This window comes from Mirounga angustirostris, unplaced genomic scaffold, assembly GCF_029215605.1.
Source record: "Mirounga angustirostris isolate CCGP_5_RB_7025 unplaced genomic scaffold, mMirAng1.0.hap1 SCAF_3, whole genome shotgun sequence".
Lineage (NCBI taxonomy): Eukaryota > Metazoa > Chordata > Mammalia > Carnivora > Phocidae > Mirounga > Mirounga angustirostris.
The window spans coordinates 69531558-69546504 of record NW_026991711.1 but is presented as its reverse complement, the minus strand read 5'-3'; the positions used below and the strand labels follow the sequence as shown (position 1 = coordinate 69546504).

General features: G+C 38.1%; 1 long non-coding RNA gene across 1 annotated transcript in view; it reads right to left on the bottom strand.

Annotated features, from left to right (window-relative positions):
- The window catches only part of LOC123839628 (uncharacterized), a 360841-nt gene extending 348887 nt beyond the window's left edge, over positions 1 to 11954 (bottom strand). Inside the window, exon 1 of the long non-coding RNA XR_008505658.2 lies at positions 9546 to 11954. This is a non-coding gene — a long non-coding RNA (uncharacterized LOC123839628). The remainder of the gene's footprint in view (positions 1 to 9545) is intronic.
- Positions 11955 to 14947: the final 2993 nt, after the last annotated feature.

The following is a 14947-nucleotide window of genomic DNA, read 5'->3' as shown; positions in this document are numbered from 1 at the left end:
TATCTGTATCTTGTTCTGAAGAACAAGGAGTTCTTTCTGATGGAAACATACAGACAGGCATTAATTACTGCAATTGGATTCCAGCAATAAAAGCAGCAAAGCCAAATGATGAAAAAGGTAGTAGCTCCAAGAGGCTCAGCTAAGCCAAGGGTTCTACCCACCAAGGAGACAGGTTCCCATCCAGTCTAAAAGCAGCCTGCCTGCCTTATAGTGGTTTGCTCTTCCTGTCAAATTTCCTTTGGCCTAGAATCACATTTTTCTGTCATTGTCAAAATCCATTTTAAATACTAACTGAATTAGGGATGCTCAAAAATCTTCTCAAAAAATTCCCTAAGATGAATACCAGAAGTTTCATGGAAGAAGATATTATTGGTTGCATTCAGATAATTTCAGGGGCACCCTGGGTGGCTCAGTCAGTGACATGTCTGATTTTGGCTCAGGTCCTGATCTCAGGGCCCTGGCATTGAGTCCTCACTCAGTGGGGAGACTTCCTGTCCCTCTCCCCACCCCCCGCCGCTCATGTTCTCTTTCTCAAATAAATAAAATCTTTTTAAAAAAATGGTTTCAAAATTCAAAGTGGGAAATGTGAAAAGAAAACCTAAGATGAGTTTTAAATTTTAATCCTACAAAGCAGCTCTAGCACAATAAATCAGATGTTACCAGGTAACATTTCCATATCCTGATTGAAAATATGAATAAATTCAAATTTAGGAGTAGCATTAGCTTGCCAGGGCTGCTATAACAAAGTACTGCAAATTTAGTAACTTGAACAGAAATTTACTGTCTCACTGTCTCTGAAGGCTAGAAGTCTGAAATCAGGGTGTCAAGAGGGGTTAGTTCCTTAAGAGGGCTGTGAGGGAGGGATCTGTTCCAGGCCTTGCTCTTTGACTTGTAGGTGGACCTCTCTTCCCTATGGCTTCATGTAGTCTTCCCTCTTTGTACACCTTTGCACCCAAATTTCCCCCTTTTTAGGGCACTAGTCATATTAGACTAGAGTCTGTCCTAATGACTTCACTTTAACTTGATTACCTCTGTAAAGACCCTATCTCCAAACAAAGTCACATTTTGAGGTTAACTGGGGGTTAACACTTCACCATATGAGTTTGGTGGGGGGAAGGGGAGACATGCCATTCAATCCATAACAACCTTGTAATTTCTGCCTCTACATTTGAATTTAATTCCTTTATACTTTTGTTAATTTGATTTACCTTCCTTTTACATAATTAGATTTATGAGGAATTCATCTTTTATTCTTTTTTCAAAGAAATCTTGGATTTATTAATAGAGTCTACTGTTTTCACAATTATTTCTACATTCATTTTATTATTGATTTATTCATGATTTTCTTATTAGTTTTTCTTCTTCATGTTTATGATAAAAACTTCCAAGGCTATGAATTTACTTCTGATTATAATTTAGACAATAAATACATGATTAAAACATGAGCTTAGGAATCAGACTACCTGGGTTTGAATTTTAACTCTGACACTCATCTCACAGGGTTATTGTGAAAATTAAATAAGATGTTTGAGCAGTTTCTAGTATATGATTAGTGTAATAATTAGAAATAATTAATTTGCCTGGAGTAGGAGTGGTGACAGTGGTAGTAGAATTAGCTATGTAATCTTCAGCATATTATTTAGCCTCCCTGCACCTGCAAGTTTTCTCTTATGTAAAATTTAGATGTTAATAGTACTTAGCAGGTTTTTGCAAAGATGAAATGATCTATATCATATTGATTCATCCAACATATACTTACTGAGTACCTACTATATGCCAAACACTACTCCGTATACTTGGGATATATTAGTGAACAAAACAGAAAAGATTACTACTCATGTTAAGCTTCCATTCTAGCAGGGAAAGACAGAAATAAACAATAAAAATGATGAATGAAGAAATCATGTAACATATTAAAAAGTGACATAGGCTATGTAAAAAGAAAATAGAGTAGGGTAAGAGGAATGAGGAGTGACTGGTGGGAGAAGGGATTGTGATTTTAAATAGGGTGGTCAGAGAAGGCCTCATTGAAAGATGATACAGGGACAAGTCAGGGGGAGCTGAGGCTGTGAAGATCAGGGAGCGTGCAAGAACAAAATGTTTTGTTGACAACCCTCCTCCATGCTTTATTCTTGCCCACTGCACACCCTCTTGGCAGCTCTAAGAAACAAGAAGTATTTGGTTAAGCTGCAGAGGCTGACAAACTACAGCAGGCTGGTCCTCACCTGTTTTTGCATGGCCCATGAGCTGAGAATGGTTTCACAGATGAATATTTCCAATCAATCTGATGATAGGGAACACTGACTTGTATCCCAACTAGGTAAAAACATTCCAAAAAGAATTTTACTCTCAGTAGTAGACCTGTATTACACTTGTACTCAATTTTTATTATTATATTTTGAATTTCATCAATTAAAAAATGTGTTTCCCCTCCTCTTATATGAGTACCTACATGATATTTTTTATTTGGCCTCTTGACTCACAAAGCCTAAAATATTTACTATCTGGTCCTTCGCAGAAAAAAAGTTTATCTACCCCCAAGTTAAAGCAGTCAGTTGTCTCAATTGCTACAACTGTTGTTCACCTTGTAATACTTTTTATCCCTGCAAGAACTCTAAGAACCATTCCTTGCAGTGATAAGAAGATGAGAAGTACAAACAATGAACCAGCATTGGTCTATTCATCAGCAAATAGAAAAAAAAAGGAGTTGCTATACCTCAAAAATTCCCCAAATCAGATTTAACATACATACTTATACTTTGACTCCACCTAGACTCCTGTCAACCACTACCTTCTGGGCAGTCTCCACCAGTCCATTCAGCAGCATGGCTGGCTTCCATGCTTTCATGAGGTTTGTTCATCCTCCTACATGCATTACTGCATCACAATAATACAGATAGTGGTTTGGTGTCCCAAGTTACTTTGTTTGGCAGCTGGGCAGTCTTTCCTTGATAGAAGTAAAGCTAGTTAGTTTACATTGGTGCTGTATACAAGCCAAATTAATTTTCTAAGATCCAAATTATGTAAAGAGTCACATTACTGAGCTTCCTTTATATCTTACATATCAAGTAGCATTAAACTGACTCAATGCTTTTTCACTGTCATATAACTATCTACTGTTGTATATTCACATACAACTTAATTTCCTCCTCAGTGATATATTGTCCAACACATCTATGCTCATCAAGGCATCTTGCATTAAAGTCCAAGTAAGTAGAATTGTAATAGCTGAAGACTGGAGAGATATAAGTATTCCAGGCAGAGCATCACATGCACAAATGAACAGAGCTATAAGAGTATGTGCCACGCTGCCTGGAGTACAAATGTAAGTTTTGATTTGTTACCGAAGCATCAGCTTTGAGTTGGAGAATGGTCTATAAAATGAGGCTGAAGATAATAATATTATCCTAAGGAGTCTGGGTTTTCTTTTGATTGCAAAGGGAAAATGCTGAAAAATTTAATCAGGTTTATCTTTAAAAATATCAATTAACAACTGAATGGAGAATGGATCACAGCAGAGAACAGATACTAGAGCAAAGGCAAAGACGTAAGTTGGAGTCCAGAGTGTGTTGAAATACTCCTGACTAGAAATAGTGAGGGTATGACCTAAAGGCAACAGTGGGGAGGGGATGGATTAAAGATAAAATTTTCAAGGACATTATCAAGATAAGTGAAAAGGCAACCTACAGAATGAAAGAAAATATTTGCAAATTTTATGTCTGATAAGGTTAGAGTATTCCAGAATGTAGAAGGAACTTCTACAACCCAACCACAAAAAGATAAACAACACAATTAAGTGGGCAAGAAATCTGAATGGACATTTCTCAAAGATACACAAATGGTCAACAAGCATATGAAAAGACACTTGATATCATTAATCACTAAGGAAATTAAAATCAAAAACACAATGTGATACCGCTGCACATGTGCTAAAATGTCTATAATTAAAAGAAAAACAACCAATGTAGGTGAGGATATGGACAAACTGGAACCCTGATACATTGCTGGTAGACACGTGAAATGGTGCAGCCACTGTAGAAAACAGTTTGATGGCTCCTCAAACACTTACGCATGGAATTACCATATAGCCCAGAAACTCAACTCCTCAGTATATCCCAAAGGATGGATAATAGGGACTTAGATACTTGTGCATCAATATTTGTTATAGCATTACTTGTTTACCTCAGCTGGGAACATCAGCACCACATGATTCAAATTCTTGCCACTCTGAACATGTCCACCTATGGCCACAAAAGAGCCCCACGTATTGATTTGGGGGCTACAAATAAGTTTCAATGAGTAGGCAAATTCACAAGTACAAAATCTGTGAATAATGAGGACCAACTGCATATACAATGCAATATTATCAAGCCATCAAAAGGAATAAATTTCTGATACATTCTACAATAAGGATGAACCTTGAAAACATGATGCATAGTGAAAGGAACTAGACACAAAGGGACAAAAAGCTGATAAATCCATTTATGTGGAATTTCTATAATAAGCACATTTATAAAGACAGAAAGCAGGTTAGAGGTATCAGGGTGTGGGGAGATAGGGGATTTGTTTCTTAATGAGTACAGAGTTTCTATTTGGGCTAATGAAAAAGTTTTGTAAATAGTGATGATGATGGCACACCACTAGAAATGTAGTCAAAGGCCATGAATTGTATGCTTAAAAATAGTTAAAATGGCAAAGTTTTGGTTATATATGTTTTACCAAAATGTAAACAAAAATTTAAAAGAGATACAGTACAGAAGGTACAGTAGTCAGTTGCCTTTGAGGGGCCAAAGGAGTACCAGCTGACATACTTTTAGCTCTCGGTGGAAATAAGTAATGATATTCAAATAACATTACTTTATCACTATCATTATAATTATTAACTTCTTACCTGACTTCAGAGCTCATTACTCTTAACGTTATGATGCGATACATACAATAGGTTCTTGCTCATGTCACTGTGAGGGGTCCTAACCATGTCTGAATCATGGAAAAGATGCAGCAAATGATAGCAAATTCTTTATACAAAAGAGCAGGGACATAGATTAAGGTAGAAAAATCTGAGGTTTTATGTCCTGCCTAGTGAGGTATTAATAAAGCTGAGTAAGCAACTCACCTCTATCCACTAATGCTGCCAGCTTCTTGTTTTTCTACACATGATTACCTCCATGAAATTCTCCTCACTTTTGTATTGATTCAGTCCCCTGCATGGTTTCTAACTCCTTTCTGTTACTTTCTCAAGGTGGGGGCGGGGGGTGGTGGAGAAAATCAATTCAGAGTGGCTGGAAGACATTCAGCTTTATCTAAAAGTGATCGATGGCAATAAATTTCATTTTTGTTATTCTCTTGTTCCAAGAGGCTGAGCTTCAAGAAAGCTTTGCAGAAAACAAACAGATGGTGAAGAGAAACATAAGGTAATAGTTCCCTAAGGGGGAGGATGCGCTCAGGAGAGCTTTGTGGATCAGTCAAAGGCACGTTCAGAATGCAACTGGGGAAAATAAACTATGCATGAACAAGGAAAAAGATTAACAAAGAAGCTGAGGAACGTAGACTTCTGACCACTGTTCATGTAATATGCATATTTCAAAGGTGAGAATCAGTCATGAATGTTCAATAAAAACAATCTTGTTTGTTAAGTGTTCGTTGGATGGCCTGGTAACTGCCTTGTAATCTTAGAAGATGGGTGCTGGGATTATCCTTTTTATATTAGATAGGAAGATATTTTAGAGGAGAAGATTAGAAACATGTTGTATTTTGAATTTCTCATTTTTCCTTCTTTCATACATGCCAAGAAATGTACACTTTGCCATTAGATGATGAATCCTTTTAATTTTATATCATATGATGAAAAAAGTGATACATTTAGGTATTGAAATAAAATTCCTTAGTTTTCAATCCAAAGAGGAGAAAATAACCATCTTGGGCAAGTTAGAGAATTTCTCACTGGAAAATTAGGTGTCATATATGTCATGTGATACCTTTTTGATTTAAACCCTTCACTGGTACCAGGGCTAGCTCTGTCTACCACTGCTCATGAGCTGGACAGCATCAGAGAATGTTCCCTTCTGCAACGTGGCATCACAGAACCTTGTTGTGTATTCAGAAATACAGATTTCTTTTTGTACATGTTACTAAGTCAGACCCTGGAAAGTGTACCAGCTGAAATTATTAGGGTTGAGTATAATTTACTCTAAGATGGATAGGCTTTGCTTACTTCAGAGCCCTGTGAACAGGCACAGATGCCTGTGAACAAGGTATGGTTTGCTCTTCGGTGCCTTTGAAGGGTGAGAAACTTTCCTGAGGGAGAGACTGTATATTGAGCCTCCTGGGTGCTGTGTGTGTGAGCATTAGTGTATTTGGCAATATCCTGGCCAATTGCTACCTGTAAAATATTCCTAAAGCATATAGGAACCATATGCTCACATTTATTGAGCTCTTATGAGTACCAGGCACTGTTTTAGGCACTTTTACTTTATATTCCATTTTGTCCTCACAACTAAACTATGAGGTTACTATTACTATCCTCTTTCTACTAATGAGGAAACTGGGGCATGGACCAGGAGTGGGGCTTAGAAAATAATTTTGTGCATTATCTTTGAGTACACGAGGAATTTATTTAATTTTTTTATTTTGAGAGAGAGAAAGAGCACGTGCACTTGGGGGGATGGGGTGGAGGAGGGGCAGAGGGAGAGGAAGAATCTTAAGCAGGCTCCATGCTCAGCATGGAGTCAGAAGCAGGGCTCAATCTCAGGACCTTGAGATCACGACCTGAGCCAAAACCAAGAGTCTGACACTTAACCAAATGAGCCACCCACAGGGAGTTTATTTTTAAAGTATGCTTGTAACATACAGAAATTAATGTCTTCTCAAACATTCAATCACTTCAAAAGAATCAAATTTGCAAAGAATCATAGGAAGCAATTAGCATGACCTTAAAAGTCATTTTCATTATGGTAAAGGGGCCACATGCAAACATATTTGGAAATAATTCAACTCATTCCATAGCTATATTCTTTCCTGCTTTCCTTTTTCCAGTCTGACTTCACTTTCATATTTTTGATTACATACTAATTATGCTGTGGGAATTTCAGGCCATAACATGGAATAATATCCAATTTTCCACCAAGAGAAGAAAAAATGTTACTAATTGCTAAATAGTCACATTTGCTTCTTACAAAATTATTCAATAATGAATTCAAGCCAAATACTTTGAAGAAAAAAAAAAAGAGGTAGAAAGTTTTCACTTGAATAATATTTTAGTAGTGGTATACATATCTTTTAGGCAGTATAAGCCAGTGTGCTACCCCTCCCTCATCCACTGCATGCTCCCACAGGAGGAAGGGGACAGGCATATGTCACCAGAACAAATTCTGAAGACCAGACTGAAGAGATGGAGCAGACATGGCTTGGGTGGTTACTACAAGTGGCACTTTCAATTCATCTCTCCATCTCTGTGGTAGAACATTAGTTTGTGGGCTCCCAGTAAACCATGCCTCCTGGTATTCACATCCTATGTAGTTCTCTATAGGCTTAAATATGTATCGAGTTTGGGCCAACAGGACAGTACCAAGTGTGAGATTTGACAAGCGCTTGCACACTGGGTCTTGAATTATTGGTTCATTCCATTATTCTTTTTTGTTTTTGTTTTTGAGAGAGAGCTCTATGCTCAGAGTGGAGCCTGACCTGGGGCTCAATCTCACGACCCTGAGATCATGACGTGAGCCAAAATCAAGTGTCAGACACTAAACTGACTGAGCCACCCAGGTGCCCTGGTACATTCCTTTCTGAAACCCAACCACGATGTTGAGGAAGCCCAAGAAGTCACATGGAGACAACAAAAATGGGGAGGAAAACTGAGACCTCTGGTTGAAAGCTACAGCTGAACTCCTTTGGCCTGAACCAACTGCCACCTATATGAGTGAGGTCATTTGGGCCTTCCAGCCATTGCCAAACTGCTGTCAACATTGCATTCTGCAGAATAACCAGTTAACCCATAGAACCACGAGAAATACCAAATTATTAGTTTTTTAAGCCAGTGAGTTTTGGGGTGGTTTGTTATAAGTCAGTAGATAACTTAAGTAAGCCCTCTGCACTCTGTTAGTATAGACCATTGCTAATTCCCTTCCAGATTACTGTAATAACATTGGAAAGAAACTCCTTATGCCCAACCCACTCCAATGTATACTCCAAACTCTAACCAGAAGAATCCTTCCAAAAACCATTAATGGCTCCCCAGAGCCTTTAAGATAGTCTAGCCTATAACATAGAACATGAAGATGAGTATGATTCTTACTTATCTAGTTTAGTCTATCACTTCACTCCAGCTCTCACACTTTATGTCCAGTCATAGTGAACTGTGGGCCCTGCCCTAGCATGGGTCAGGTTCTCTAGTACTATCCTCTCCACTTCCACCTGACTATGCCAAATCCCCTCTGCACTTCAGGATCTCCCCAGGATCCTTCAGCACTTTGCTTACCTCCATCAAAGCACTTACCTACCATACTGTGATTGTCTCCTTTCTTATTTCTCTCCTTGTTAGACTGTAGACTATTTGAGGATATGGAATAACTATTTGCTGTGGTCTGAATGTTTGTGTCATCCCAATATTCTTATGCTGAAATATTAATGCCCAACATGATGTTATTAAGAGGTGGGGCCTTTGGGCTCTGCCTCATGAATCAGATTAGTGCCCTTACAAAGAGAACCCAGAAAGCTTCCCAGGCCCCCTTCCATCATGTGCAGACACAGCAAGAAGACATTGGCTGTCAACAAGGAAGAGGGTCTACAATATAATGTAACCATACAAACGCCTTGATCTCAGGCTTCCAGCCTCCAGAACTGTGAGAAATAAATTTCTGTTGTTTATAAGCTACCCAGTCTCTGGTGTTTTGTTACAGTAGCCCAAACAGACTAGGAAAATATTTCACTTCTGTATCCAGCACTGGCTACAGAGGTTGGCACATTGTAGATGCTCAGGATGTGTTTGCTCAGTGGATAATATTTACTCCACTCTGCCATCATTTCAAGGTGACACTTGTTTATTTCTCTCAGGTTTATCCTCATTCCACCATCAGGGATAGATGGGGAAGCCACTGCTTGCAGAAGACTGATTTGATCAAGGTCACATCTTATATTCTAGAATAATGTCAAACCAGTTCCAGAAGTTCAGGCCAAGCCAAATTTCAAAGAGGAAAGCCAAGACCAGAAGGTGGGACTTAGCCAGAGACAAAAGTTTAGAGCTTGACTAACTCCTGCACACGCTACTACACAGGACTCATTTCATATTTGATTTTCTCTGAGATCTCCATGTTATAGTACTCAGTTTGCTTAGCATTGTATGGTAATTGTCTATCTGCCTTTATTCCTCGTTAGACTTGGGTTCCTTGAACGAAAGAGTTATATCATGTCTCAGGTCTCTAGCATAACACAGGCACATAATGGATGCTCAAGAAGTATTTGTCATATGAATGAATGAGTGACCCAGAGAATGAGACCCAGTGAAAGCAGGTTGAGATCAAATGGGGTTAGGGAGGGAGTGGAGTTACCTTGAACACAGGTTGATATTTGCAGCTTTCTTTTATGGTTCATTGCATATCAGCCCAGCTCGATGGCCAAAGTTGAGATGGACAGTTCATTCCTGGTTTGGGACCTCCCTGGTTCTCCTAGTGGAATTTCCTGATGTGATCTTGTGATTTCCAAATTCATTTTAGCTCTAGAATTATTATGGTAAAGGTCCATATGTAAAGTGGGTGAAAGAGTTCTTCTGGTTGAAGTAGTTGATGGGACCCAGATTCCCACACATTGGCCCCTTCTAACTCACTTCTTTCTCCCACCACCACTTCAGCAGCCCCCAAAGGTGCTTCACAGAAGCCAAGTTTGAGAACCACTATTCTAAAGCATTCTTAAGATGTGAGTCAAGTTGCCATGACTGCTCTTCTGGCCATTTTTTCCCGAATGGCAGCAAACTTTGGGGGTGACAGTGGGCATACAGCACACAGAGTGTAGTCCAATGCCTTCTCTGAGCAGCTTATATAACATTATCCACCTCATCCCCACCCTTGTCTCATTTTATGTCCTCTAGCCCACTTTTCTCTCCAGCCATCACTGTGACTACTAGCTTCACACAAGTATAGACCAACAGCCTCTCCCCAGCTCTGCTGCATAGCTCTTGTTTTTGCCCTTAGGCTTCTTTCCTGTTTCTGCCTATATGAGCCCACTTAGCCACCCTGGCATATGCTCAAACCTGGAACCAAATGTGACAGTCCTTAACCTATGGGGTACAGGAGCTATGGATAAATACTGCCATCTCCTGTGATTTGGGTGGACAATTGTAAGGCACATTCAATAAATTTCCTCAGAAGATCCCCATGAGGACTGAGTCCCAGTTGACTGCAGCAGTGATGCACTCTAAGATGGGCTTTTCCTCCTTTACTGCTTCATTCTTCCCAGTTGCCTCAAACCTGTACCTTGGGATCTACCCAAGATAAACTACCTACACTTAAACCATTGTTTTGGGAGTCAACCAAGTTAAGACACCTCCTTAGCTGCTTTATTTTTCTTCTTGGCACTTATCATCCCTGATGTATTTTACATTTATTTATTTGTCTACCTCCTCTAAAATAGAAACTGCACAAGAGCCAAGATCATTTCTTTCAATAGTATATTACTAATGATTTGAATAATGCCTTAGTACCTAGTAGGTACCCAATAAATATTTTTTTTAATTAATCCATTAAGGGGTGCCTGGGTTGGCTCAGTCAGTTAAGCATCCACCTCTGGCTCAGGTCATGATCCCAGGGTCCTGGGATCAAGTCCCACATCTGGCTCCCTGCTCAGCTGGGATCCTGCTTCTCCCTCTCCCTCTGCCATTCCTCCACTTGTGCTCTCTGGCTCTCGCTATCCTCTGTCAAATAAATAAATAAAAGGTTTAAAAAATTAATTAATTAAACTATTGAGTCTTTGGCTATATTTTTGATTCCCTGGTTGCCAGGATGGGTGTGAATCAGACAAGTTCATCAGTAGACACATATACTTTGGTGGGGGATTGGAGTTCAGTGTGGATACGATACAAAGCTAGGCAGGTTTCAACCCTACCACCAGGATATATGATCTTTTGTAGACTGGAAGGCCCTTCCCACAGCAGGTAGCAGTAGACCAAGTAACCATGTACATCAGAGTTCAGACACAACTGCCTCACCTTATATTATGCCCAATTCAACTGGTATCACAAGACTGGATACTTAGGGTCAGCTATACTAAACCAAATTTGAGACAGTGGGGAGGAATACCTTGTAGCAGTAGGAAGGCATGGCACATACCAAGTTAGGCTTCCAGCTTCTTTTGTTGAAGGAGAAACAGGGCAGAGCTCACCATGACCATATTGGGGTTGGTTTCCAAAAGCATGAGGTAGAAACAAGGATTACTCTCCTGACAATGGGTGATACCAGAGAGCCAGATTAGTTTAGAATAATAATAGAAACTTTAGACCTGACTGCCAAGACTAGGGATGAGCTCCAAATCAGGAAGGCCAAAAAGTGAAGAACTGACAGGATACAACCATGTAAAAACACATCAGAATCAAACAGGTGATAGGAAACCATCAATAAAACAAAAAAACAACCTACTGAATGGGAGAAGATATTTGCAAATAATATGTCTTATAAAGGGTTAATATCTAAAATATATAAAGAACTTATATAACCAAACCAAAACCAAACCAACACCAAAATATAAGCAATACCAAAAGAAGTCCAATTAAAAATGGACAGAAGACAAGAACATTTTTCCAAAGAAGACATACAACAACTCAACAGATACTTGAAAAAATTCTCAACATCCCTAATCATCAGGGAAATGCAAATAAAAACTACTTATACTAAGGTGACAAAGATAAGAAATAAGTGTTGGTGAGAATGTGGAGAGAAAGGAATCCTCATGTACTGGTGGTGAGAAAGTAAATTGGTGAAGCCACTGTGGAGAAACAGTATGGAATTTCCTTTAAAAAATTAAAAATAGAAATATCACATAATCCAGTAATCACACTACTGGGTATTTACCCAAATGAAATGAAAACACTAATTCAAAAAGATACATGCACCCCTATGTTTATCCCAGCATTATTTACAATAGCCAAAATATGAAAGCAACACAAGTGTCCATCCGCAGATGAATAAAGAAGGTGTAGTATATATATATACACGATGCAATATTAGTCATAAAAAGAAATGATGATGTAATGTATGGTGATTAACATAACATAATAAAATAAAAGAAAAAAATGAAATTTTTGCCATTTGCAACAACATGGATGGATCTAGAGGGCATTATGCTAAATGAAATGTCAGTTAGTGAAAGACAAATACCATATGATTTTACTCATGTGGAATTTAAGAAACAAAACAAATGAACAAATAAAAAAAAGAGACAGACAAAAAACCCCACATTCACAAGTAGGGAACAAACCTGTGCCTGCCAGAGAGGAAGTAGGTAAGGGGATGGGTGAAATAGGTAAAGGAGATTAAGAGTACACTTACGATGAACACTGAGTACTGTATGGAGTTGTTGAATCATTATACTATATAGCTGAAACTAATATAACACTGAATGTCAATTACACTTGAATAAAATAAAAGAATCAAACAGGTGGTGAATCTGAGCATTTGCCCTAAGTTCTGGTTGATAGTCTTCCCCTTTATCTACTGTCTGAAGGGCAAGAAGTAAATGGGATAACGTGGCAAGTATAGGTATGGGTCAGCTGCTATCAGAGAGCTCGAATATACAATGAAAAAAACAATCAGGCTTATGGTCTCAGAAGTAAGAGATTTTAGAATCCAGAGGGTAAATTATTTGGAACCGGAGAAAATGTAGTTACTATAATTGTATTAGGGCACTGTTGGCAAAATATTTCATTAAATGCCGTGAAGGCTTATCTCTGCTAATTGCATGGTAAATCCTCTGTTTAGAGAGACCACCAAGCTAGTAACAATTCTGACACTTCATGATTAGGGACATTTAAAAATCACTTAAAGTGGTGTGTCCCAAAAACTGCCTGGAAAACTTATTAGAAATGCGAATCGCAGGGCCTTATCCAATAAGATTGGGAGTGAATAGGGAATGGTCACTTTAATCCAACATCCCAGGCAATGTTGATACAGGACATTCAAGATCACTCTTGGGAAACAGTGACTTAATAGGATTTTCTGGCACAAGACCTTTTGAAATTCCTTGGCATTTATGAAGGCAAACACCTATTCATAATTCTATATTCCTCTATCTCCCAAACTCAACCATCGTTATCATGCAGCTGGAGTAGATGGTTTTACATTATACACTTTTCTTGCTGAAAATCTCACTTTTATTCCAGAATGCATCATGGAAAAGGGGATTAATTTCATTTCTGGCTTTATCAACTAAGAATAAAACATATGACACTCTAGCAACCTCAAACCTTTCTAGGAAAGGTATGGAAAACACAAAACACACACACACACACATTAAAAGATCTTTCCAGAGAATTTTTATACTTTTAATCTAGGGAATCCTATAAAGACAAGGATTATTTTTGTGAATCAAACTCATGTCAACATGGGCAGCTAGATGCAAAGAGGTCAATAGACAATGCAAAATCAAGGCACTTTTGCAGAATCCTCTACCTTGGGTGCAAAAGGAAAAAGGAGGCTAGAGGTGTAAGGAGGGCTACATCACTGCCACAAAGAGAAAGACCTGAGGCCCATGTGCCACTTGAAGTCAGCATTTCAAGGTGAAGGATACAGGCTGGTTGCTTGGCAACTGCATGTTCTTCCTTCCCCATACCCTTCAAGTGGCATGTGTTCTTTTGTGAGCTTCTTTCCCATCCTTTCTCCCGTCTACCAGACCAATCATTTAGAAATCTGTGCTCCACAGAAACTCTAATAATAGTAGGGCAAATATCACAACTTCTATAGTGATCTTTTTGTTCAGGGAAATAAAGTAGAAGTCTTTGTTCACTTATGTAAGGACAGCTACAGTAGAATCCATTCTTTAAATGAGTATTGTATTCAGTTCTGGCCACAATAGTTTATTTAAGAGGAATAGTGACAAACTAAAAGAGGAAGATGAGGAGTTCTTAAAAATATTTTAAATATGAGAAATGTCTGAGAAAGCAAATATGGGAAAGGTCTGAGAAAATATCTATGTATATATATACTATACACATTTAGTCTTAAAATTTTTATTATGACATGCAATATTTTAAGAATTCTAAGAGGCACATCTTTTCACACTTTAACATCTCTGTGATCATTTAAATGACAGCAATTCATATTAAAAGGTAGTACAGCATCAGTATCATTGAAGCCTCTATGTGTCTCTTCTGGGTCACATTCTACTCTCTGACTCCTAGGGGTAACCATTACCTTTATTTTTACATTTATCATGCCATTTTTTTTACTATAATCATATTTTATATGTATGTATATTTGCCTATATATTTTTGTTTTTATGCCTTTGAGACTTTATAATTGATATCATACTACAAATAGTCTTCTATAAGTTTCACTCAACATTGTTTTTGAAATTTGTCCATACTTTATATGGTTTAATCATTTTCACTACTGTTCAGTTTTCCATTATATGAATATATCAAATTTACCCATTTTCAAATGAGGACTTTTGGGTTGCTTCCAGTTTTTTTGCTACTATAAACAATACTGCAGTAAAAATTCTTGCGTATGTTAAAATCCATTGATTTATAGGAGACTTTTTATAGGTTCTGGACATAATGCCTTGTATTATATGTGCTACAAAGGTCTTCTAGTTTATGGGTTGTCTTGTTTACTTCCTTTATAGTATCATTTTTATTAATGGGAGTTTCTCAATTCTTACACAAATATATGCTCTTTGATTTATGTTGTCTGTGTATATTTTTTTTCTTGTTTAAGTTTCCCTACCCCCAAAGTCAGAAAGAAAT